The sequence below is a fragment of the Alligator mississippiensis genome, chromosome 11 (assembly GCF_030867095.1).
Source record: "Alligator mississippiensis isolate rAllMis1 chromosome 11, rAllMis1, whole genome shotgun sequence".
Lineage (NCBI taxonomy): Eukaryota > Metazoa > Chordata > Crocodylia > Alligatoridae > Alligator > Alligator mississippiensis.
In genome coordinates this window covers 37341415-37367797 of record NC_081834.1, presented here as the reverse complement: position 1 = coordinate 37367797, position 26383 = coordinate 37341415, and the positions used below count along the sequence as shown (strand labels likewise).

Below are 26383 nucleotides of genomic sequence, written 5' to 3'. Positions count from 1 at the left end.
ATGATTCCAAGACACATGTTGTACTGTCATTTTTAATGGTTATTATGACCTTAAGGTCCTAGAAAAACAGTATGTGGTCTGAGACTAGATCTGACCTCAAAACACAACAATTATAATATTTATACCAACAGGCATCCAGGGGTTATTTTGAAAAATGGCTACTCAACAAAATTTAAAAATTAAATGTTGCACAGTAGTGTCATTCATCAAAATAAATTATACATTTCTAAAAGGATATAAAATTTGCCTCCAGATTTCTGTCAAACACCACTAGTACATGCACTATCAGGGACAACACGGTCAATTGTAAGACCAGTGAATGATCATCATTCAACTTCAAGTAATCCTTCTATCCTACTAAATCCCTCAACACTTTATACCATCTCTTATGAAACCATGTAGGAGTCTCATGGCACATTACCTTAATCATGAAGAACATGGTATATAATTTCTTTCAAGCCTAACCTTTATGCGACTCCTTGCTGAGATTGCTTGGCAAGCAGTGGGGATATTACAAAAGAAAACATACAGGGCCTCAACTCAGCCCCACTAATGCTCCTTTGTGCTGCTTATGCAGTATAAAACAGCCTTAAAGCCACCTTAACTACAAGAAGCATTTCTCATCATCGGCACAGGGTTGTCAGGGTAAAGCTCCATATGGAAAAGCTAAGAGCAGAACAGTGTCCTCATCTGCTCTTTTATTGGAAGTGTGTATTATCAAAAAGGCTTATGATGCAAGGAACAGTGTAATGCACACTTAATAACGCTTATTCTCAGTTTCAGACATAAACCTGTTTTCTCTTATGACAAACCAAAGAAAACTCACCATCTATTTGGTGTCATAACTAACAATGAGAATGACCAAAATCATCAGGTTCACTTAACCTGTAACCCTTCCAAAAATTATGACGATATCTTTATATAAAAAAAAACAACCTTTCTACCTAAGCAGCACAGGAAAATGTTTCTACATAATGAATTTTATTTCTTTAAATAAACAGTAGCATAACAAGGAAAGTAGGGAGCGTCCAATACATAGTTTGAAAACTAACCTTCAGAAAACCTTCCCCAACAGATGTCTTCACAAACTATTTACTTTATGAACAGTCTAGGACATTATTTTCATTGGAAGGATACTCAGGTTTTTAATCCAGTAAAGAGTCATCACATCATGCTTAATTTGGGTTAACATTCCTCTTACCAATTGAGAACTAACAGAAAGAAAATTTTGATTGGTTGTAGCATGACAGATTTGATGTAAAACGTAGAGAACTTCATCAGCTCTAAAACAATGTGTCAAAAGCAAAATATCCCATTAGAAATAGCAGTTGATAGACTGAGCCTGGATTTTTCAAGATGATCTCTAAAGTACATAAGTGATATAGAAAAGAATAAACAACAGCCACAGACACTACGCAATGATTATTACTGATAGCTGATCACTTTGAGAAAGTTGTCTTATGAGTTGCTTCTTTCTTACTGACTAATTTCTGATTCCAGTATGACCACAAGGAACATTTCTGATCTGTTATAGGCTAAGGTCAGAAACAAACATAATTATACAGTATGCTTCAGAAGTCTTTATGTGAGTCAGAGAGACATTGTTTCTGTCTTGACCATAACATGAACAATACGAACATGAACATATACAAGCTTGCAAGATTTACAATGGACAAGGACACATTTTTTTCAAGGACAAATATTTCTGTTGTTTCCATATGGTATTGATAGGTCTCACTGTGAAAAAAAAAAAACAGTAGGATAATGTGTTAAACAGCTTCTTTCATGATTTTGGTCAGTTTCTGTATCTTGGATTTCATGGACATGTCAACACATTTCTCTCCAATGCTGACAATCATTCCACCCAGGACAGATGGATCAGTCTTAGTCTCCAGTTTTAGGATTTCTCCTTTAGCCAGAAAGCAGTTCCAAGTAGTTTTCAGCTCAGTAAGACTGGCTTCATCCAGGTGCTGAGCAGAGCACTTCTCCACGGTATGCACTCATGATCTTTCCAAAAGCAGAAATCACATCAGGAGTCTGGCACAAGCAACCATTTTCAGCAAGCAAATTGACCAAGATGACAGTGATGGGGGACAATCCTTCTTCTGCATCATTTACAGGTTTTTTTTAATTGCACTCTTTATGTGAGGATTCAGGACAACACTGGCCAATTTGGGATCCCTCATAACCGTCGATACTTGACTCAGTTCCTTTTCTATCTGCTCCAGTTTCTTCTGCTTAGAAGCAGCAAAGTAGAGAGCAGTAGCATAGTGACCTTCCACTCCATACAGCTTGATGAGCTGGGCACTAGGGCAGACAATGCCAGTGCTGAAGGAGCAGACTTTGTGGGAGAGCCCAGTGGCGACCTCCATCTTCTCCTGGTGCTCCTGGGGGTCAAAGTGGGGCCTCCTGTCAGATTTACAATGAACTTTTGAGCTGCTAAACTTTTAGTTGTATCTTTGTGGATCTCTTTATTTACAGCCTCAAAATATGTGACTGGATCTATCTGTTTAATATCATATGTCCATTGAATGGGAAAATGTGTGTGCTTAGTTTGTGTAGGCACTCTAGCATCATGAAACTGCCTACCTCTTCAAGAATAATGAATAAAACAAATGAGCCTACACAATGAAGCAAGTGAAAATTAACACAATTCAAAGAATATAAAGCGCCACCATTGTAGAATAAAGCTGCTACTGTTTTTTCTCTAGTAAAATTGCTATTGGTTTTTTAAATCATGTTTTTCAACGGACTCTTTAAATGTGTTTATACTTGTTTCCATACGTGTTATGTACTATGGCATTTTGAGTCTTAAAAGAAACCCTAATTTCTATAGTCCATATTTGCAAATAAAATAACAGAGCTGAATTCTTGAAAATGATCTTGCATTCCCTTTCTTCAATAGAGCAGAAGCTGACAATTGAAGCACAAGTTTTCCCGTTATATTTGCAAGTCTAATTAAGGCTTTTAACAAATACTTAGGAAATTTGTGCTGAAATATTTCTATATTAAATTTCTAACTGGGATTGATTCCACTTCATGTTAAGTAGTAATGTCAAGGGTCCTGTTTTAACTCCACTTAAGGCATATCAACCATTCTTTGGCAGAATGTTTATAACATTTAATGGGTGAATATGCTACATAGTACTTTGTTTTTAATTTGATTGAAATGTGGTACATACTAACATCAGGCCCATGGGAGAGTTGGAGAGAAAGGCAAATTCAAATATGGTCATGAAGTGTTCCTTTCCTCATATAAGGAAAAAATCTTAATGGGCTTTGGACTGAGCCTGCAACAGTTTCCCACAATACATAAAATGATTTGAACATGATTTTCATGACATGGTTTTCATGATATTGTCCAAGTTGTAACATGAAGGCACTAATGCATGAGGTAAAAAACAGGGATCTGCAACTTCCTGAAGCGTCTCTCAGAGCAACTGAGCCCTGGTCCTCATTTGCTGAAGCTGCTCCCAAACCTGCTTGCTCAACAGAAATTGTCATTATGCAGCACCTCTCAAGATGTATACCTTGTGCAATGACAGACCAAATGGTTTATACTGGAGACAGGCCTGTTAGCTTGCAGTTATGTTTTGTGACTATATTTTTAGTTACCAAACCACGTTTTTGTTTTATTTCCAAACTTAATAAGAACTTCTTAAAAGTGCTGCTCCTGAAGAAAGAGGTGAGCTGGAGCCATACTAGGACTGGATGAGTTATTTACTCCTCAGTCTTAGAATACAGAGGAATGTTAGCTAGGGCCTAAGAAGAGAATTTCAACCAGCTGGACTCCTCTGAGCTACTGTTGAGATCCAAGTCAGCCCCTGTTAGCCACCGTTTTGAAAGAAGGCACTAAGTAGGCCAGCCAAAGGCCTCTCTCAAGGACTGCTACACTACTTGTTCCACCAGCTGTTTCCTACTTTTCTTTTTTGAAAGAGCTGAGGTAAGCATTATGGCTGTATCCCCATGAGCTGGGGCATGTGATTGCCTTTGGGAAAAAGCTACAGCACTAATTCGTACCACTTCTTTTTGCCCCAGCACATGCCCCTTCACATGGGGTTAGCATGGGGGAAAATGCTCCAGATGAGGCAGGGGAGGCTGGGGCCAGCGGCTGTGCTGGCCCCAGCAGCCTTACCTGGGATCCTGGAGGCCTCCTGGGGCAGCAGAGGTGGTGATCCAGCAGCAGGGAGCATGGCTCTGGCTGTCCAGGCTCCCAGTTTGCTGGTGCACGCTGCTGCCCTGTATGCCGTGCCGGGTTTTTTTGCAGTGTTTCGGGTGTTTTTGATGCTGGGATTTCCTGGTGTTAAAAAAAGCCACCGCACTGCCAAACTGCAGTTTGGTGAATGGGTATGCATGCACCACGTGTGCTTTGTGGCACCCAAAGTGCACGTGCACGCTCATCTGCATGCTTGGCACCTTATGGGTCTTTTTATTTTTCTCTTTTGAGGCTGACAAGAAAGGTTTTATTAGAAATGGATGTAGCATGAATCATCCAGTAAACTATGGGAAAAGGTAAATACCAGTATGTGCACTATGAAGAGACTTGGTAGGTCAGGAGAAAGACTGGATTAGGAAAGGAACTTCAGACCTCAGTAGAATTAATCACCTACTGGACATTATGTATTTTATGGCAAGTACTAGAGCAGTATAATTAAACAGAGAGACAGTCAAGAGAATGAAACAGCTAGTTGACGCAGCTCTTTGTCATAAGTAAATCAGAGACTTGAAGATAGGCACCATATATTCAATCCCACAATCTTACAGGTAATAAGCACTGTGGGTCTAATAAAAGACAACCAAGAGAAAGCCTTTTACTAATTTTCTAGCCAGCAACAAATATAATATCCTTCCTGGGTAAGAGAGCTAGAAGCAGGCAGTATAACAACAGAACAAATTAGCTTTATTGGCCTGGAGAGTTTATGATTAGCATGGGAGGTCTGAAGCCTGCTGCTCACTAAAAAAATAACATTTCACTTTGATGCACATCTATCAGCACATTCAGCTAGCACTATATTAAAATGTTTTTCTTTTTTAAATGTGGGTTTCAGCTGCTGTGTCTGGCCACCATCTGATTCATAAGTGAAGATACTTAGGCTGTGTGCTAAGACTCAACACTGTACTGTATATACAAGAAATATCAGAAAACATCAAACGTTCCCTGGGTACTTGGTCACTAAAAAAGACTTCAAACTAATAGAAAATATTTGTACTTAAAAACATCGCTATTACATTTAAGACTTTAGAATCAAAAAGTTCTAGTTCTGTTTATATTATTAAATATACACAGCAGTTGCAATTGCTTCCTTCAATTCTTTGTGCACATTGACAGCTACTACAAATATCAAGTATGTTAGGAAGAGCAGCTCATGAGTTTAAGAATATGTATGCTGTTGAAAATCCAAATTAACTCCATAATCTGTCTAATGTCACTCAAAGAAGAGATACCTACTAGCTGTGCAAGGCAGAACATTAATAGAGGTCTGAAGAATACTCATTTCACCTCTTCTGCACAAAAGAAAGTCAGACTTGATACATAAAGGAAAAGATAAATTCACCATATCTGAGGGAAAATAAAGAAAAGATCTAATTTGCCCTAAATCTACCTCTACTCAAGCCTTATATTCTATAAGCTAGGAAGAAAAGATTGGCCAGTTGCTCAAACTATTACTCAAATTATCATGTATACATAAGGCTCTTTATACCTGATAAATGTCAGATTAAAGGTCAGAAGCAAAATATAACATTAACTAAATTGCAATATATTCTAAATTGAGCCATATGTTTTTTCCCTAAATACTTAAAATATATATATAAAGAACATATAGGTAAAATATGTGATTGCCTGTAAAATATAAAGTATGCCAAAGTTTGCTTGAATGTATAAATGAAAGCAGCCTACATAAACTAATGAATACTTATGATGTATTTTTGATTGGTTGTATATATTTTAAATCTTAGAAAAATGTATTTACTTTATATATGTTCAACAGATGCAGCATCTTAAATAGTATAAAGGAGAGTTAACCTAAGAGAAGGAAAAGAAGCTGGTTTTGTATTTAAGTTTAGGACTGACGAAATAAGTATTTAAATACTGTACTTAGTTTGGCAGAGAAACTAGAAATGGAGTACACAGGCTGCATGTTTAGACTGAGATGTGGATCTGAATTAGGTTTAAGGTCAAGATTAGGGCTTGAGGCTAGAGTTTAGATCTAGATCAAATGAAAAAATGGGCAGCTCTGTTCAACTTTAGCCACATTTGGAACTGGAAATTCTGACCTAGAAATAAAACCAGATCTGAGACAGTGAATATAACTTCCACTTCCAAGATTTGAATGGTTTCAGATCTGAGGTTCCATTTGAACCAAACTGACTGCAGACAGGAGAAAAATAACTGAATAAAATCTCCTGGAGGCCTCACATGTAGATTTCCCATGTACAAATACAACTTCTTCTCCTCTAGCATAACTGGTCTCTTTGCAATAGATGCAGGTTAAACCAGTGGTGCTCAACTTTTTGGTCTGACAAGCCAGATGAGTACATGGGCCTGGACTGCCAAACAGATCAGTCCCTGTGTACCAGGACTGGGCCCACGTGCCTAGATTGGGCCCCATGTGGCCTCAGCTAACCCTTGTGTACTGTGATCAGGCCCTACACTGCCTCTACCCAGCCCCACGTCAGGATTGGGGTTCTGGGACCCCATGCCACCTTTGTCTGGCCCTGCATGCCAGGATTGGGCCCTGTGCCACATATACTCAGTGCCATGTGCCAGGATCAGGCTATGCTCCAACACCGCCCTGTCCACCTGATTGGGCATGCAGGACCATGGTCTGTAAGGTTCCTCCATAGGTGTGTGGAGAGCCTTGCAGGCTGGATGACATAGCACCAGGAGCCAGATCTGGCCCACGGACCAAAGGTTGAACACGCCTGGGTAACACAATTCTATACACATGCTCTCTATCTGTGTTTATGTGCGTCTGTCTCCTCAAAGCTGTGCAAATGAAAAGGAAAAGAGTTGCGCCCTATTCATTAGGTTAGCGTACTTTGCTGACCACTTTCCTAGATATGATTCTGAACCTATAAGCTAAGTACAGGCATTTGGGGAGGTTAAGTCAGGTTCAGAATGGCTGCCCAATTTAACCTTAGTTTGTCCCGGTGCCAACCTTTCACCTACAGACCCGGTCTCAGTGACTGGCAATCAGTCTAAACCAGTACAGAAGTCCCATGCACACAAAGTGCTCTAAAAATTGCAGAACACAGTTTAAGATAAACTTGAATCTATGTAGTATCAAACTTATTCGATTTAGGTCAACCTGGTGCATGGAACTTCTGTACAATTTTCCTGTGCAGCCCCAGGGCTGGGAAAACCCAGTCACTGACCCCAGCCCTAGGGCAGCTCTTTTCACTCCTCCTATGTACTGGGCTATTTTTTTGACCCCCTGGTTCCTTGCTTTCTTTCCCCTCCCCACCCCCGTCCAGCCATCCCTCTCAACCCCAGTCCCACAAGCCACTCTGGACGCAGCCATTTTTATCAGCATTTATGGTTGCCAGAGCCGAGCAAGTAAATCCTGGTGGGGGAAGGGGCAGGAGAGGTGGGGGTGTAGGTTTGCTGGGGAAGGGGACACCACTCTGCCCCTCCCCCACCTGTGGGTCATGCCTGCACCTCACCTAACCTACAGGTTGCATCTCACCCCTGTCTCCCAGTGGGCCCCTTATCCCCTCCAGCCTGCTGGACCCCCATCCCCCATCCTGACTTACCTGATATCAGGCAGCCATTTTGGACTGATTTAACATCCCCCCCTAACACCCCTGAATGTCTGTACTTAGCCATAATTGCTTTTCCTTGTGCCAGACACCTCAATCACAAAAGCAACCATTAAAAACATGAAATAATCTAAATCTTATTTGAAGCCAGTTAGAAGTAGTTGAGTTTCAGTCGGGTACAATTTTTAATTTTTTTTTTTAGACAAATCTCTGCTCACAATCCTTCCACTTTCCCCTCCACACATTCACCTTTGAGTCCCATGGGAAAATCAGGAAAGGTTCCAAGCAGAGAATGCACTCAAAGCTTACACGCTCTATCTGAGGAAGTGTAATGTTTTGTGGGAGCTGCAATGTAGATGCATTTCACTGTATAGCCATGTGTTTGATGGAGTATATATCAAGACAAAGAACCACAGGTTATATGAAATGAATGGGTCATCTTTATGCTGCTCACAACAGAGTGCACAGATCTTGCAGTAGAGCCCAAACAGGACATTGGCTTTCTTGGTAACTCAAATAATCAATGCCATGTACTTTTACAACTACGGTTCCTCCTTCACCTTAAATAGTTCTAGGTCTCCTTCAGAATCTCCTCTATCCTATGTCCCTGGGAGTCTCTCAAAGGCAAGGTGGAGGTAATAAGCTACACCTGCTACAATTGTCTTCCCTACACTAGAAAACTAAAATCCTTTTCATTAACTAAATTTGAAGGATTGGATTTTGAGTGGTTTGTTAGGACTGAAGGTCTCAATCATTTTGAGCAAACTCACTTCACTAGGGAGGCAGACAGAAGAGAGACACAAAGGAAAAGAGCTGTGACCCAACATGACCAGGATGTAGTCCTTCCTTCCAGAACTATTTGCCATATCTGAAGTCAAACCTGAGGACCTGAGTTCAGCCTCCTTGGTCATCTATGGACTCACCAATGACTTCCCTATTTACTGGAAGACCATCATCTTTATATTGCGGGACTACCAACTATGACTACAATGAACTGTTTTTACTGTTTTATGAATTTTAAAATGTTGTTCTTCCTAGCTCCCATCTGTATCTTCAAAAAACAAGGAAACTTTCATGAATGTTGGTTGCCAATTTTTTTTAATAGACTATAGAGTTGTGGAGTTGCATAATCAGAAAAAAATCTAAAACTAGTGAGTGTTATGCCTCTCATGCAAATTACAAATAATTTAAAACTTTACGGTTTCTATAAATCTTTTGCCTGTTTTGATTTGTAGCTAAGTCTTTACCATGGTCACTTTTATACAGCTGAATGAGGAATTGCTAAAAACAGATGCTTAACTGGAAAATTATAAATTCCTAAATCAATAATAGAATTAATGCACAACATTAAAATGATTACTCAAATGAAAATCAGTTTCTGTTTGAATTACTTGCCAAGACCATGGATAATGATTCTCTGTTTTCCCCAAAAGAACTGATGATATTCTAAAATGGGAATGTATGGTTTACATGGTATAATAAAGGAGAAAGATGTGGTCTGAGTTTGTTATCATCAAGTGTTGTAAGAGAAACCCAGACATCTGAATTCAGGTACAATGCTTTTTAGATTGGTTTTAAGCTTTGAATACAAGCCAAGGAAAGCCAAAAAGAGTAGAGTTAAGATTGACATTTTGATAATATGCCAGATGATCCCATTTCCACTAAAATCGATGAAAAATTTGCTATTGACTTTTTTTAGAACAGGAGATCATGAGTTGAATTCAATCATCATACATTTTTTTCTTGACAACAGAATGGATGTTGATGATCAACACGTCAATTGTTTCTTTTAGGCATCTAAGTATTAAACATGTAAGTAATTAAAAGGACAAATAGTTTAAACCACATCTGGGCCTCAGTCCTCTAGCTCTGTTCAAGCAAAGTAAGGGAATATTCCCATTGAAGTCAATGGGATTACTCAATATTACCTTTAAATCCAAGCACTTCATTAGTTTTAGGCAGGAGGTCTCAGCCTTGCTCCCTGGTTATGATTAAACCCCTCTGATTTTGCTATGCAGGAAAGAGTTTTCCTGTTTAGGGGCTTGGAATACTCTGGAAAGCTCAATACTAGCCTAATTAAGTGATAGCAAAATTATTCAAATTAGTGAAATAATCCAAAGGAAAGAATTTGGGGATTCAGTTTGTGTGCGCCAAACATTCTGACTGCTATATGGGATTTCAAACATACATGTTAATGTGCTAATAGCCATAATTTTTTCTCTCCCAAATTTGCTTGTTTTACCATGTTTTCATGAAGTTCATTTTTGAGGCATGAGCCATTGCTAATAAAAAACAGTCTTTTACCAGTCAGATTTCAGCTTCTGGCCATGTAGTTTTACAGTGTTAGCTGTGGTTTAACTAAATCACCAATGCCACAGAATCAGAGGTAGCCATGAAGGACAGATGGAGGAGAGAAACATATAAAAGTAAGTAGTGCTATAAATCTATTCAGGCCTCACATTTTAAGTCATTACTAGTATATAATAACAGCTGAGGTGCAAAAATGTAAAATATTTTAAAATATTTTTAATGGAACTCTTAAACAGTTGGAAAGTTATTATGAGTCTGAACTGCCTATGAGTTAATCAAAATTTAGAATTTTAATTAGGTGTGACCTAATCAGCTTTCACTGCTCTAGAAGCAAGACAAATATTTTTCTCCATTAAAGCAGGGTAGATGAAGATAGTTTATGCATTATTCCCACAAGTTTCCTGCTAAGAGGACAATCTAGCATGATCACATACATTTTAAAACAAATAAAACTATCCTGCATAATATTTCATATTTAACCAGCATTCACACATTAAAATATGACTGTGTGTTCATACATTGCCCTCTCCTTCTGATGCAACATAACCCGAGACAGGAAAGCTTTGAGATAGTAGAGGTCTGGGGTATTCTAAAACAAATCATTGTTGATGTTGTTTTTTGTAAAAGCTTGCTTTAGCAAGTTTGCAAATATAAGGCTAAGTTTATCACTGTGCATATAAAAGGCAAATTAATTGAACTTCCCAAAGGGTAGCCTCAGATTTTTTGGACACTTTTCTTGTGCACTGCATAGCATCTCTCCACTTATATCGTCTTTGTCATGAAAACAAACAAAACTACTATGAGACTCTGTTATCCAAACCTGTGATGGGAAAGTGAAATAAGGGGAGCAGCAGAAGGGTGCTAGGTGATATTCAATTGGTGACAAAAGAAGACTGGTATGGAGAAGGTGCCACTGGTAAGAAAGCAAGCAAAAGTCTAGGCTCAGGAAATGGAAACGAAATCTGACAATAATGCTTAACTGGACCAGAAGTGGGTGTGAATATACATGCTTTGTTTGAACATATTCTCTCATTTGTATCTGCTTAGCTACTTTCTCCAGGTTGCAGCATCCTCAGCATGAGGATGGGATAGTGTCTCCCTTTAATGATGCTTACTGCTTAGATCCAACTTCAGCTATAGAAATGTTGGGCAAAGGACAAACCAATTGCCTGTTCCCTCCCAAACGCACTGTAAAAGAGGAACCTGAGGTTAAAGACTTCTATCTGTACATTGCCCATGTTACTGGTAACCTCTGCATGCCATAAACCTGAGGAATATTTAATCTCAAAAGGGGAGGTTAATATTAAATTTCCTAAGGCTAAATTTGTAACGTATAGTAAAAGGGACTTACCAAATGGAACCATAATCTCTATTTAGTGATATATTATTAGCACTTCATATCCAAGTGACTGTATTAGTGACTATAAAAACATTATTCATATCTCAGGAAATATTAAAAAGGATTATACAAAAAATATTCAGGCAACAATATAAAATGTTGCCAAATACAACAGAACAAAATAGGACGGAAAAACAATCTTATTTGCAGAGAGGGATTATGAACAGCAAGTAAAACATACTGTATTAAAAACAACTGTTTGCAGGATCCAACTGATGATTAGCCACCTACTGTAAAAATGTTACCAATAATTCTTATTAATTGAGAATGATACTAACTTCAAAAAAAGCACGGACCATTTCCTGCACAGTGAGGGAAGGAAAGGACAAAAACAATCCATACTGGGGCCGGAAACATTTATTAGCTGACTCGCACCATCTGATCAGCAGCAGAAAGGATTTCTTATTTCTGCTAGGGTGGGGGGAGGTTACTCACTAGTATGGAAATCTGAAAATAAGGTCCATAATTCATCTAAGTATTAAAGCATTTCCACTTCAGTTCCCCAGCATTTGAACATTTTCCAAATGTTGTTAGTCATGGACCATTTTCCCCCCCAAGGGATGCAAGTCAAGAAATATTACAATGGAAAATCAAAAGGAAAAAAAAGCATACTGCTCAAATCAATCTTTGGCAACCAATGAAAAAAATGCATACTTGTAAATTTCAATCAAAACTTTTTAGTGAATTACTACACTTATAAGAATGTCAAATAGCAGAAATCAGACAGGACTCAAAAGAACTTGGCAAACTGGAAACATCCTGCTATGGTCCTTCTCTGGTTACCAGTTGCCAGAAAGGCCTCATCATTTTAAACGATAAAAGTACAGTAAGGCTGACATTGTATTAACATTACAGCTATGACTTTGATGTTTATTTTATCCAGTGATTAAAAATGACACGACGTTTCCATTGTTTCCCTAAACTTCTAACCCGTTCTTAGCAGAAATGTCTGGGAGACAGCTACATTTTTCCCATTTAATGGCAGACACTAGTCAAAAAAACTATCTATAAACATTAATCAGCATCCATACAAGCCATACTTCCTGTTTGGAGGTCTCAGGAGTACTTGTGTACCAATTACCGATAATCAGGAAGAAGTGTATTGCATATTCCCCTAACAATGAGTGGTACGTGCTGCACTGATGAGGGTTTGCTAACATTACTCAAAATTCTGTCTCTCAACAGATTATCATCATATGACATTACTGATTTGGGATAATGTTTAAAACACTTCCTGGGCTTCCAAGAGATTCTGCTATAAAAATGCTAGATACTAATCTAAAAAATGCTAAATACTAAAGAAAACCAGGCAACCAAATGCACATTATGCATCTCTATACTGTTTTGGGGCAGATATGAAACTGATATAGACTATCTGCAATAAAAACCACCTCTTGCCTTTGTGATGAGCTCTTTATGTTTAACAGAAGTACAGAAGAGCTCCTGAAACTCACTGAGCCGAAAAATCTACAGGCAAGGGGGGAATTTTCAAAATGCTTAAGAGTTTTCTAAAAGCACAAGTCCTACTGAAAAGCAATGGGTTTTACGCTTGTATATTCCATAGGCACTACAGAAAATCTCACCATTATGATGACACTGGCATTTACAAAATATATGAACAGCTTTTCCTTCTGTGTATTAACATGCTTGTTATACTCCGCACCACAGTTCTCCTGAAAGTATGGACTGTGCGGGTACAAAATAATACTTTCACAGGTGCTCCTCTGACTAAGTCCAAGTCCCCATTTCAAAAGGGTTTTAAAGAGTAGGTCAACTCTGTAGACTGAAGCTTAGCGTGGTGATATGTGATGTAGGCAGGTTACTGGAAGCAGTCCTGCTGAAGCAGCATGGGTCTCCACATAGGATGATTTATTTTGCTTCTCAGCAAACACCTTATAGTGCCCTAGTTAGGTTGGTATCACTAAACTACTTTGACAGCTACAATGTCATTGTACCCATTGACACAGAGCAGAATGTTCATGCTTTAAGTTTGCCTTAGCTTTGATACCTACAAAATCCTCCCTGTTGATCATGGCTACAGAAGTGACAAACTGGGGCTCTTCCTCCTCCCTTCCCTCTTCTTTTCCTACTAATTTCTTCTTTGCATCTAACTCCAATTACTAAAATAAAGAAAGAAAAAGAAAATAAAAACAAACACCTACAATATGCACTTACCAACAAAGCCGTGCCATTATTCACTAGATACAACTGCTTGTATCTACTTCCCATTCCCTTTTAGATTTTAAACACTTGTGGGCAGGGATTGGATCTGTTCTGTGTTTGTAGGTTAGTCAGTACAATTGGGCCACAATCCTGACTGGAGCTTTAAAAAAAAGGCACAACCAGTATAAATATTTATATTACTATTCTCAATATAGCATAATAATAATAATATTTTGGACAACAAACAATGTCAACAGATGTGGCTTTTCTGTATTATTTAATTTAATGTAATCACAGGAATAATAATAAACCAAATATGCTGTTTAAGCTCAGAAAGTAAGTTTAACAAACAGGCCTCTTGTCTGCTCTGCAATCAATTCTACATGAACCTAAAACATATTAGTAAAGCACACTATAGAAACAACGGCATGACATAATTTTTTCTCTCTCTTCCTGCCAAAAAAATCAGTTTGTTATTCTATAGAAGTCAAATTACCATTTTTTCCAGATGATGAAGACCGAAAACCAATACTGCCAGGAGACGGCTGATCCAAGATTGAATGTGACATTACGTCCACACAAAAAAGTAACCTCCCCCACTGCAACTTCTAGCTATAGCTGTTTTCCACTTGGGAATTACTCTACTGTACATGGCTACTTTTTCACACTGTATGTTTCAAAGAAAGACACATGTCCTAGAAGAAAGTTTGAAGGCTACTACTGTATACAATGGGTCTGCCATGCTTAGCAATTTCAACAGCAACTGTGGAAGCTCTTAATTTTTTTGAATGCGTTCTCTCTCTCTCTCTCTACACACACACACACACACACACATACACATAAAAAAAAACAACACAGTTCAGGGGAAACTTAACAAATTTTTCTGAAAGCCAAACATATTTTGGAAAGTCTTGAGCTTCCATTTCTGTGCATCAGACATAAAATATCAAGACTAGCTAAAATGAAAGAATGATATCCAACAGGGTCAACCAAGCTGTTTCCATTCTACTTACTGATTTTTCAGATGATAGCTTAAAAACTTGGTCCCTGTCTGGTTTGCATGGACATAACAGCTCACGCAGTATTTTTAATGAAAGCAGTTTATCCCAGGGTCATACAACAGAATACACCTAAAAAGCTGACCGCACATAAATGGATATTCTTTCCCTGCCTGCATTTCATGAGCAGCATATTGCTTATTGTCTAAATAGCTGATGACTTTCACACTAGTTTAGTGAACTTTCTGAGATCCTTCAGAACTCACAATGTGAGTGCAGGAGGTTTGTCCTCTTCCTTGAAATGAATCTGTTTATGAACAAGGAACTTTGCTACTTCCACTTGGACTTTTGTACATATTGTAGTAAGTACCATTCATGAGGAACCTGATCTCATAATGGTCTTCTGCTTGCTTGTTCAAAAGCATATGGGAGTGTGGGGGCAGCAAGGGAATCAACATGTGAAAAATAAACCGATGTTACTAAAGTACCTGAAACTGTATGAAGACAACAAGTAAATGTCTATTTTTCTATTGCAGTAACTGAGAAGTCAGTAAACCAATGGATTTCATCTTAACAACGTAATACCTGTTGTTTCAGCCTTTTTAGAAGATACTTCATATTTTAAAAATGCTTGTCCAAGACTAAAGCTTCTGACTAAAGTCTCTAACCTGTTAATCGCACCTTAAAAAGTAACCTGACCACATATTCAAGTCAATTTATGGGGTAATAATACAGTGAACAAGCCCTTAAATTATTCCACATACGCATAACAACTTTGTGACTCGTTTGTATCACACCTTAAACTGAACATGTGGTAGGTTGGGGCTGGCCCATTATGGATCCCAAAGCTCAGCTGAGTTCAGCATCCAGCATGGAACAACCCCAGGGCCCAGGACACAATGGTCCCCTACTTCATTGGGCTGGGGGCAGAAACAATTCCTTGACCCCAAACTATCCCCTGACCTCCGGAGGCAGATTGGGAGTATGGCAAGCATCTCCTTGATATCAGGTTCACTGCAGCCCAGACTTCTAAAAAACACATCTTCAACTGGACTGCACACGTGTTTTTCTGACATCCACAGCACCTGGGGACCCTGGGATCAAGAGCCTATCCCTGATTCTAAGGTCCCCATGTACCAAGGATATGGTGGGACTCCACCTAAGACTGGGCCACAGGTATAGACACCTATACCCTGTACAGGAGAGATTGTGTGGAAAAAGGGGGCGGGGGTGTAGCTCTCTATGTCAAGGAAAGCTATACCTCCTTGCAAGCTGATATTGGCACCTAGGGAGGATGACTGGAGACCCTCTCGGTTAAAATACGTGGGGAACATGGTACAGAGGACACAATAGTAGGAGTCTACTACAGACCTCCTAATCAGGAACAAGAGCTTGACCAGGAATTAACCAGGGAACTGGCTGAGGCTGCACACTCTCAGTGCATGGTTATTATGGGAGACTTCAACTACCAGTACATCTCATGGGAAGAGCACTCAGCCAAATATGAACAGTCTCAAAGCTTCCTCACGTGCGTGGATGAGCTTCTTCTGACTCAAAAAGTGTATGCACTAGCAAGAGGTAAAGCACTGCTGGACCTGGTACTAGCCAAAGGGGACGATCTAGTCAGCAACCTAAGAATTGAAGGAAAGCTGGGAGACAGTGGCCATGAGATGATCACTTTCACTGTCCATCGCAAAGCTGGCAAGTCAGTCAGCAATGCAAAAGTCCTCAACTTTAGAAAAGCTGACATTAATAAACTCAGGAGGTTTATTAGCGAGGCCCTAAGGGACCATGACTTGACATGGAGGGGAGTCCAAGATGAGTGGTTGCTCCTTAAGGGAGCAATCCTGAAAGCACAAGGGATGTCCATCCCATCTCAGAGGAAAGGTAGCAAAAGGGCACAGCAACCCCCCTTGACTCAGCAGGGAACTCGTGAACCTCCTGCATCTAAAAAGAGAGGCTTATAAAGGATGAAAGACTGGAATCACCACTAAGGAGCATTCTGCACTGGTCCGGACCTGTAGGGAACAAACCAGGAAAACCAAGGTTGAAACTCCAACTGGCTACAGGTATCAAGGAGAATAAAAAGTCCTTTTTCAGATATGTGGGGAGTTGGAAGAAAAGCAAGGGTAACATTGGACCCCTGCTAAATCAAATGGGACAACTGACAACTGACATCCAAGAAAAGGCCAACCTGCTTAATGCAGACAAGGTTCCTTGGGTGAATTTGATATCTTTTATTAGACCATCCCAAATGGTTGGAGAATAGTTATTAAGCAAGCTTTCGGGTTCAAAAACCTTTCGTCAGGCTAAGGAAGCTTCAGCAGTTGGTGTGTGCTCATCCAGGAAGAGCACACACCAACTGCTGAAGCTTCCTTAGCCTGACGAAGGGTTTTTGAACCCGAAATCTTGCTTAATAACTATTCTCCAACCATTTGGGTTGGTCTAATAAAAGATATCAAATTCACCCAAGGAACCTTGTCTGCCTATGTCCTTAGACCAACACGGCTACAACCCAACCCCCTACAACCTGCTTAATGGGTATTTTGCATCAGTTTTTCACCAGCCCAGTGGGACTGCCCTGCCTAACGCGATGCAGGACAGCAAGGGTGAGGGTGAATTTATACTCAACATCAGTATAGGCCTTGTAAAGAAACACCTTGAGCAGCTGGACACCATCAAGTCACCTGGTCCTTACAGTTTGCACCCCAGGGTACTTAAGGAGCTGGCAGGCATCATAGTCCAGCCACTGGCACAGATCTTCAAGAACTCGTGATGCTCAGGTGAAGTACCTGAAGATTGGAAGAAGGCCAGCGTGATGTCTATCTTCAAGAAAGGGAGGAAAGTAGATTGGGGAACTACAGACCAATCAGCTTGACCTCAATCCCTGGAAAGATTTTGGAAAAAATTATCAAAGAGACCATTCTTGACAAACTGGCTGATGGCAACATCCTGAGGGGCAGCCAGCACACATTGGTCAGGCAAGACCTACCCACAACAAATCTCATCTCCTTCTATGACCAGGTGATATGTCACCTGGATAAGGGAGAAGATTGACATCATATATCTGGACTTTAAAAAAGCTTTTGATCTGGTGTTCCATGATCTCCTTATGGAAAAATTGGCCAACTGCAGCCTCAGCTACATCACAGACTGATGGCTGGGGAATTGGCTCCAAAGTCAGATCCAGAGAGTAGTGATCGATCGAAGTGAATCATCATGGTGCTTCGCGACCAGTGGTGTACCCCAAGGCTCTGTCCTTGGACCTGTACTCTTTAACATCTTCATTAACAATGGGGACATTGGTGTCAGAAGCAGACTGGTCAAGTTCACTAATGACACCAAACTTTGGGGTGAAGCATCCATACCTAAAGATAGGCTGGTGATCTAGGCTGACCTTGACAGGCTTAGAAAGTGGGCAAATAAAAACTTGATAACATTCAATACGGAAAAATGCAAGGTACTCCACCTCAGGGGAAAAAAAACCCGCATCACATTTGCAGACTTGGCATGCAATGTTCGCTAGCACCACGGCCAAAAGGGACTTGGTGGTCATGATTGACCACAAGATGAAAATAAGCCACCAATGCAATGTCGCAGCTGGTAAAGCGAACAAAACTCTGGCTTGCATCTATAGATGCTTCTCATGAAAATCTCAGGATGTCATCCTCCCACTGTACTCGGCCTTCGTGAGGCTGCAGCTGGAGTACTGAATCTAATTCTGGGCTCCACAATTTCAAAAGGATGTGCAAAAGTTTGAGAGAGTCCAGAGGAGAGCCATGAGCATGTTCAGAGGACAAGAGAACAGGCCTTATGACAAGAGGCTGTGAGCCACGGGACTCCTCAGCCTGGAAAAGCACAGGCTCAAAGGGAACTAGTGGCTGCCTATAAGTATAGAAGGGGTGTACACCAGGATCTGGGGGAATTCATGTTCACCAAAGCACGCCAAGGGATGACAAGGTCAAATGATCACAAAGTCCTCCAAGACCGTTTTTGGCTGGACATAAGGAAAAACTTCTTTACTGTCTGAGTCCCCAAGGCCTGAAATAGACTCCCTCCACAGGTGATGCAAGCATCTACTCTGGACTCTTTTAAGAAACATTTGGACTCCTATATTGCTGGGATCCTTTGACCCTCACTGACTGGGGCAGGGGGCTGGACTCGATGATCTTCCAAGGTCCCTTTTAGCGCTAATGTCTATGAAATCTATGAAAACCACATGTACAACCCAGCTACACATGCAATTTTTAAAAGTTTAAGCATGAGGGGACCATGGGATCAAAGAGAGGCAGCCAATCCTATGGTCCCCATGATCCAGGGCCTGTAAAAACCATGTGTGCAGTCCAGCTTGGGTTCTGAAAATCATCTCATTGTCAGCTGGGGTCAAGGATCACACAAGTTGAACACCCAGCTTTCACCTTGCTGATGCAAGGGGAGTCTAGGATCATGATCCCAGGCTCCCTCTGCACTGGCAAGTAAGGCACAATTTGGTTTTAATCCATAATCCCAAAATTGTGTGTCCTGCCATGCCTGTGTGGAGGGCCTGTGTGGCATGGCAGGAGACACGATTGTTAGGATTGCAGATCAGATCCTATCATGCTTTTAAGTGAATGTCTGTCAGTGGCCTAAAGTATAGCAACACCAACACATTTCTCAAACCAACCCCCCCCCCGCCAAAAAAAAAACCCCAAAACACACAAACCTTTCATCTCACCCATTCTAATTTTTTATTCCACTTCAAATCTGAAACCCTGATGCATCTCTCTCTCGCTTGAGTCTACCTTCTTCATTATATACTGGGCATTATTCTATCTGACTTACGTTATGGAGGCCATCTACAGTTACTGAATGATATCTACACATAAGAACAACACACATTAGCACATAACTACAAAACAGATATACACCCTGAATGAATGTTGCCCAGACATGCAATTCTCTTTTCCAAAAATAAGTTTTGCAGGTAATGAAAACTCCAGTGAGCTCTGAAAAATTTATGCACAGAGAAAAGCTAAATTCATGTTAATTCCCTGATAATGATCAAGATTCTATGGTATCTGGTATCATGATCATATTTCATCCACACAATGTGAAAAGCATATATACACCAAAAAGTGAACTCAGCCAATATTCACTGTGAAAAAAAAATTAGGAAATTCAGGTTCCAGCATATGAGCAGTTTGTGAACTGATATTTTAAGGTTTTTGCAATGTATCACATCACCTTCTTTAAATACCATTATGGGTTTCCCTTGATTTATGCAGTACATGCATTCCTGGAGAATGCCACATAAATCAAATTTGCATAAAGAGAACCCACTTTATAATGTAAGAAATAGGGATAGGTTCCCATGGTAGCTGCTCTCAGGGCCACTCCAGCATGGGCTGGGGTGAGTGCGGACAAGTGGAGCCCCAGGTAGTGCAGGGTGTGGCACTTACCCCAGCCCCGATGATCTTTTTACAGATCTTCCGTAACGTTGCCATTTGAATTCTTAGAGGGGCAGATTCAGAGGGGGTGTAATAGGTTCATGGCTGAACCTTTAGGGACCTTTTTAAATCCCTAAAGCAAGGTGAAAATCTCCCTTCCCTTCCACTGGTGCTCAGAGGCACCTCCTCTCCCCTCCTCCCCCACCTGCTGCTGCTGCTTTCCCCACTGTCCTGGGACCATGGGAAACACTAGAGCCACTTCTGCCTACCACAACAGGGACTGTGAACAGTGACACCAGCATGGTGGGAGAGTAGGTTCCCCCTCTCTACTCTGTCTCCCAGGAACAGGAGCTGGCATGGGAAGGGAGAAGCCTCCATCCCCTTGCCCATCTCCACTGGTGCTGTACCATCCCCATATCTCCAGCTGAGCCCAGCCCCTGTATAGCCCATCTGAGAATGAGTAGCAGCTCTGGAGCTTCCCCCATCTTCAGGACAATGGAGATGCAGCAGCAGCAGGTGGGGCAAGGGTGGAAGGGAAGGGGAAGAGATGAAGGGAGAAGGAGGCTGGGAGCAGAGGGGTGCAGTCACCTGTGCGGTGCCGGGTGCTGCTCCTGCCCCCGCTTTGGGAAATCCTGGATCCACCCCAAATCCTCATGACCATAAATTAAGAAACAAAACACAAAACACAGAAAAAAACACCAATGGGACAAAGTACAAGAATCAGAAGGCAGATACATATCAGCCTTATCAGTTCTCTCTCATAATAGCTGAGTTTGCTTTAAACTCATGGATGGACTTTATCTCCCTCTCCAGTCTGGAACTGGTGGCAACTCATCAGTAAGCAACTTGAGGCCCTGTAAGTTTTGATGTAGAGAAATTCTGAGCGGAGCACTGGAACTGTCTGACTTGACCATGCTACAGCTGTACCTGCTCTGTGAAACTTAATTTCTTTTTGCAAGGAGTCAGGTTTCCTGGCACAAGGTTAACTGACAGCAATATGAAGGAGTTATCTGGAGGTACTATTTAGGTCACTTTTTATTCAACTTCAAAGAAACAGAACTTGAACAGAGTAAAGTGTAGCTGTAAAACCACTAACTGGACTTTACCAACAAAATTAACATTTCCTGAGTTGAAACTGGCATCCCATTGTTATTTCCAAAATGATTACAGTCTCTAGATGAAAGGCATCAGTGCAGTTACTAAAAAAAATTTCACTTATTGAAAGCTGAGATCTAATATTGATGACTTCAAGGACACATATTTATCTAAATTGATGTTTTTATTCCGAGCAACCACTATGGAGCATCTAGGAGTATCTCCCCCATTACCTCCCATACCTGGGTACTCAGATGCCTGAGTGGACAGCCAGACCACATGAAATACTATAAATATTTTTGATTTTCTAAATTTTACAAATTTTTAGAGTGATCAATTTTGCTATAACACCTACATCCCAGGGGATAATTTACAGTGTCTGAAAGTTTTCTTGAAATTGGAAATAAAAGATTGTAGGCACATTTTATTTAAAAGTTTTCACTTGATACCTCTTGCATCTCTTTTGCAATCTAAATGTTGCCATTTGCTTAATCTGGTCCCATACTAAGAGACAAGTTTTTAGGAATAAGGTGAAAAATAAGAAAATCTAAACTGGAATGCTTAAATACAATTTTTTTTTTATGTTGATTGGGTTTTTTCAGGCGGAACTTCTCGGTTTTTTGGTTTATTTTTAAATAAGAGCACCGCCTACATGGACAACAAGGAACTCAAACTGCACTTCCAAAAATGGAGACAGGCAAAATCAGTTATTTTTTCAAACAGAAGACCTAACCTCAGTAATGCCTCTATTAACCCATTTGAGGCAACAGAATACTGCATACATGCATAAATCTGAAGTTTATGTATTTATAATTTATGAAAAAAACAATGTCATCACCAACTTTGACTGGTATAACTCAGGCAATAGATTTCCTTGCTTCATTTTTAATTTGAACTAGCTTATATTTATTAATGTCTATTATTGATTTAAAATTCCAAGTGATGGAGCATATATCAAGAACCTTGGTATACTGCAATTATACTGTGAGGCTATAATAATATTTGTAAAGTTCTTTGAGACCCCCAAATGAACAGCCCCCTATAAGTTTAAGGCAAAATAGTCTAATTTTTGCCCTGTTAATTGGCATCTCTCTAAGAATTTTAAAGCTGCTTTAAAATGCTTTTTGCAGCCCATTTCTTATATCGGTCTCTTATGCATTAATGAGAATTTGAATATTTTTTCATATGTATAATACAAAACACATTTTGGAGTACAAACTGAAATATGTATGAATGCAAAACTATACCCAATGAGCTCACCAATCAGAACACCCACTCTGGAAAAACTGACTTAAGTGACTCGTCCAGTGTCCCATGCTGTAGCTATTCACTGATGAAGCTTTAAGTGGAATCCTTACCCTCAGTCTTGTGCTCTAACCCAGAGGTCATTAAACTTTTTCAGTGGGGCCTATATCCAAACAGTGATTGTCTGTGTACCTCCCTCTCATTTGTAATACCCAAATCATTGAACTAAAAATCACAGACCTGCAGGTTCAGACAGATTCCAGAAGGGCTGATTTAGTTTAAGTGTTAGGAAGTTCTGGTTTTCAAATCCTGTTGTCCCCCAACTGTCTCCCTCTCCCACCTCACTGAATTTCCAAGGGCCCATCCTGTAAGAATAAGCAGGAGTGTTAGGTGGCTATGCTTTTGGTACAATATTTAAATGCTGCTGCATCTAAGGTCCTAGAATGAGTAAGTAATATTAAGACAGAGATAAAAAGTGAAATACTGATGAACTTCCATGCCCAAAAGTGTAAGTTACTGGTATGTAATGTTTAAGCAGCAACAGAATTAAGAGTTACTACTTCACTATCCTGCTACACAAGTAAATGGAGCTTCAGAGGAAAAATGATTCACATTAAGTACTTTAACAGTTATGCACTTATTTTTCATGAACCCAGAAGAATGTTTTTCATGTGATATATTGTGGAGTTTTAAAATTCCTCCCCTTGTACAAAGCAAAAGCTGAGCAAACCAGAAAAACCTACTTCAGCAGCTTTAGATGCAGTACAAATCCAAAATGATGTAGTACGCTTGTCAGAAAGGAAATATCACCTTTCTCTTGTTATAATTAAACCCTTAAATTGAGAAAAATAACACATATGAAAACTGAGGTCATCCTATAAAAAGCACAGTTGTACTTTTTGTTACATGTTCTTTTCCTTAAGAGACCACCCAAGAAAGGAGGAAGTTGTAGCCTCCCTTCAGAGAGTTCAACGTGTACACAAAAAATGGCATGGAAGAAGACCTACCAAGGAAACAGAGTAGGAAAATGTCCCATTAAGAAGACAGTGGCTAACAGGTCAGGTTCAATGCTATCCCACAGCAAACAGAACTGTAAAATATCATCGAGCCTACTGGGGGCATTTTCCCTAGCTCCTTCATTTATGCATTCAAATAAGTGATTGAACAGCAGGTGAGGATGACAAAAAACAAGATACAAAAGCTGTAAAAGGCAGGGCACATGCATGAGGGCAAGTTTGTCTCCTCATGGCACACACAGATTCCTATGCTGATTGATAAAGAATAATGCATGTAGACAGGTCAGAAGTTCTGTTGCCGAATAGCATCCACCACTGCTCAGCCACTAGCATTTGTACATACACATCACCATGTATAATCGCCACATCACCATCCCCACTGCAAGCAGCTGTGATTGCTGAGCATGTAGTAAACCTTAGGAAGGCATCCCAGTAGTCCTTACAATCTCTTCCAAGCCAGTGCACTGTGGGTTGGAAGTGAACAGTACAATGCATATTCAAGCCTCTTTCATGGAGTCGTGGGTAATCAGCTGACAATGCATTTAAGTCCATCTACCTTGGTTCTATTGGGTTTGCATCTGCCATTTTTTAAATGGCTGTGGTCCACCAAGGTGTCCCTTCCCCACTGCTTATGGTCTGAATTCCAAGCTGCTTTCTGAAATGATTGAGTCCTTCTCTATCACAAATTATCTCTATCACCATTCATATGTGTCTGTGCCTCCTGAGACATAGGAATGAGCAATGGCTGCACTGTGCAGCCCCCCAGGAAGAATGGGCAGAGGACAAAACATACGCTGCAGCAGTGAATGGCAAGGAGCTGCTGGCTTATGAAGGCACCATTCATGCACCTTTCAGTGGCAAGCCTGAGTATAAGAAGTTAACACATATTGTTTAACACATGCAAGAACACTTTTCTTGACAACTAACTAGTTCCCAAATGACTGGTAACAGCCTAGGAACATCAGCTTCCATGAGGCAATTTCACGTTCATGGATACAATGCTGAAAGTTAGGAGTAACAGTGAAAGGAAGACATGCATAGGTAGCTCAAGACAGGGTGGGAGGTCAGAGATTGTTTGTCAGTCCCTCAAACATGAGGTAACACTACCAGCAGGCACTGGGGGGGGGGTGGGATGATGGGGGTGGGAAGAGGGGGAGTTCTGCCAACTAAACCAAGACATCTTCTGGCAGAGCTCAGCAGTAAATGTAAGGCATAGGCTTGTCCTCTATCAATCATATGGCCTGAAAAAGACTCCCCGGGCAGGTTAAGCTCTATTAAAAAGCATTTGGAGTAATGAAATCTGATGTTTTCATCATTCCTCAAAAGTATTTAATTTACAGCCCCTTCAAAATAAATGAATTTTCATTAGTGCTTAGTATACTTATGAATAATAACTGTGTTTTCAAGTTAATCTGTCAGCTATTGCTAAGCTTTAGACTTCAAAGCAACTGCCTCCTATTGCAAAACAGATGAATGGTTATCTCCAATGGTGCAGGATTCTTCCTGCTCTTCTACTAGATCTTAAAAGTTCATAATACTACACACCTCTCACTTAGCTCAAAACCACAGACTATATGTATCGCAAGATTAGCTCCATACAGATGGGCCCTCAAGCTGACAAAGTCTCTTAAGATTAAAATTGCAAAGCTCTCTACTGGGTAATACTATCCACATGCAGGCTTCTATAATGTTAGTTCAATAATGCTGACTCCTCAGCAAAAGAGAGTAGGTGCCAGCAATTAGCCTCTGTGATTGGCACGCCAAGGCAGAAGCAGCAACCACAGACACATGCTGCGCCTCCCTTGGGACCTATCAGTGCACTGCAGCTTCAAGTCAGACCAAGAAGCTGTCAGTTTTGGAGAAATACAAATTTGTATTTTCAGTTAGCTTGTAAAAGAGGAAATTATTTTCACACACGTGAAATTATAAGAATCATGGGTGCTATTTTTCCTGAGCGCTGCCAAAAACATTTCTTTCATTCAAGTAATCTTCCAATGGATCCCGGATCTACCTAGACAAACCTCTCTTTGTGCAACTCCTTCCTATTTAGATGACACAGAATTCAGGGTAGGCTCATACCCCTAATAAAACCTCAAGGTATCCTGTCATTCCTGACTGTGTCCACAACCATCCCTTGCACAGTAATTAGTTACTCCTAAACCTAAGCAACTCTAGGTCAAACTTCATTTAATATAGGCTCCCAGGAAAGAAAGTATTCAATCTGTAAAGCCTTTTATATCCCAGTGAGCATGAGTGCTCTGACTAAAACTGTTAGTACCTGATTTACAGTGATGACATTTTGTCTTGGAGTTGCACAAGCTCCTTGATTAGTTTTAGTGGAGACCAAATTGAAGTTGATTGGCACTGTGTGTTCTTCCTTCCACACTGACATAAAAGGCAGTAACTTTACAGTCATTCAGCAGGGAGCAGCTAAATGAAGTTTAGCAACTGCTGTTAAACTCGTCAGCACAACATGCTAATCTCAGAATAATTAAATCATGTTTGTTTTCCCACACACAGATAAAAGCAGAAGATCTTAAGACCCCCAGGAATAAGCAAGAGTTTGCTCACTTGAATTCTGAATTGTGCTGTCCATCAAAGTATTGTTATCCCAGGTACAGCAGCTTTTTCAGTCACTGAGTGCCACAGATCATATCTTCAAATAAGTTGGCTAAGGAAGGATTTCCCTCCACCAATGAAAGGAAAGGATTCTCTTCCCATTCAGATGAATGAAAAGAAATTAATCCTTTCAGTACCAGAACAAAACAGATCATCCTTTTGCTCTCAGCTTGGAATGCACAAGACTAGGCTCTGAAGAACAATGTTAGTGGAAACCAAAGGCTCCACCTCTTTGTGGTGTATAAGTCTGAGAACATCAGGCCATTACCAAACTGAAAACATTCAAGAGTATCTCAAGAAGAAATTTCTGAAGGGCTAAATTAGTAGCTTCAAAACAGCAATGCAGCCCCA

General features: G+C 40.3%; 1 protein-coding gene and 1 pseudogene across 2 annotated transcripts in view; both read right to left on the bottom strand.

Moving 5' to 3' along the window:
- The window catches only part of THSD4 (thrombospondin type 1 domain containing 4), a 702916-nt gene that overhangs the window by 309473 nt on the left and 367060 nt on the right, over positions 1-26383 (bottom strand). The gene's annotated exons all lie outside the window — the stretch shown is intronic.
- Positions 963-3136, bottom strand: LOC132243856 (ATP synthase subunit O, mitochondrial-like; annotated as a pseudogene).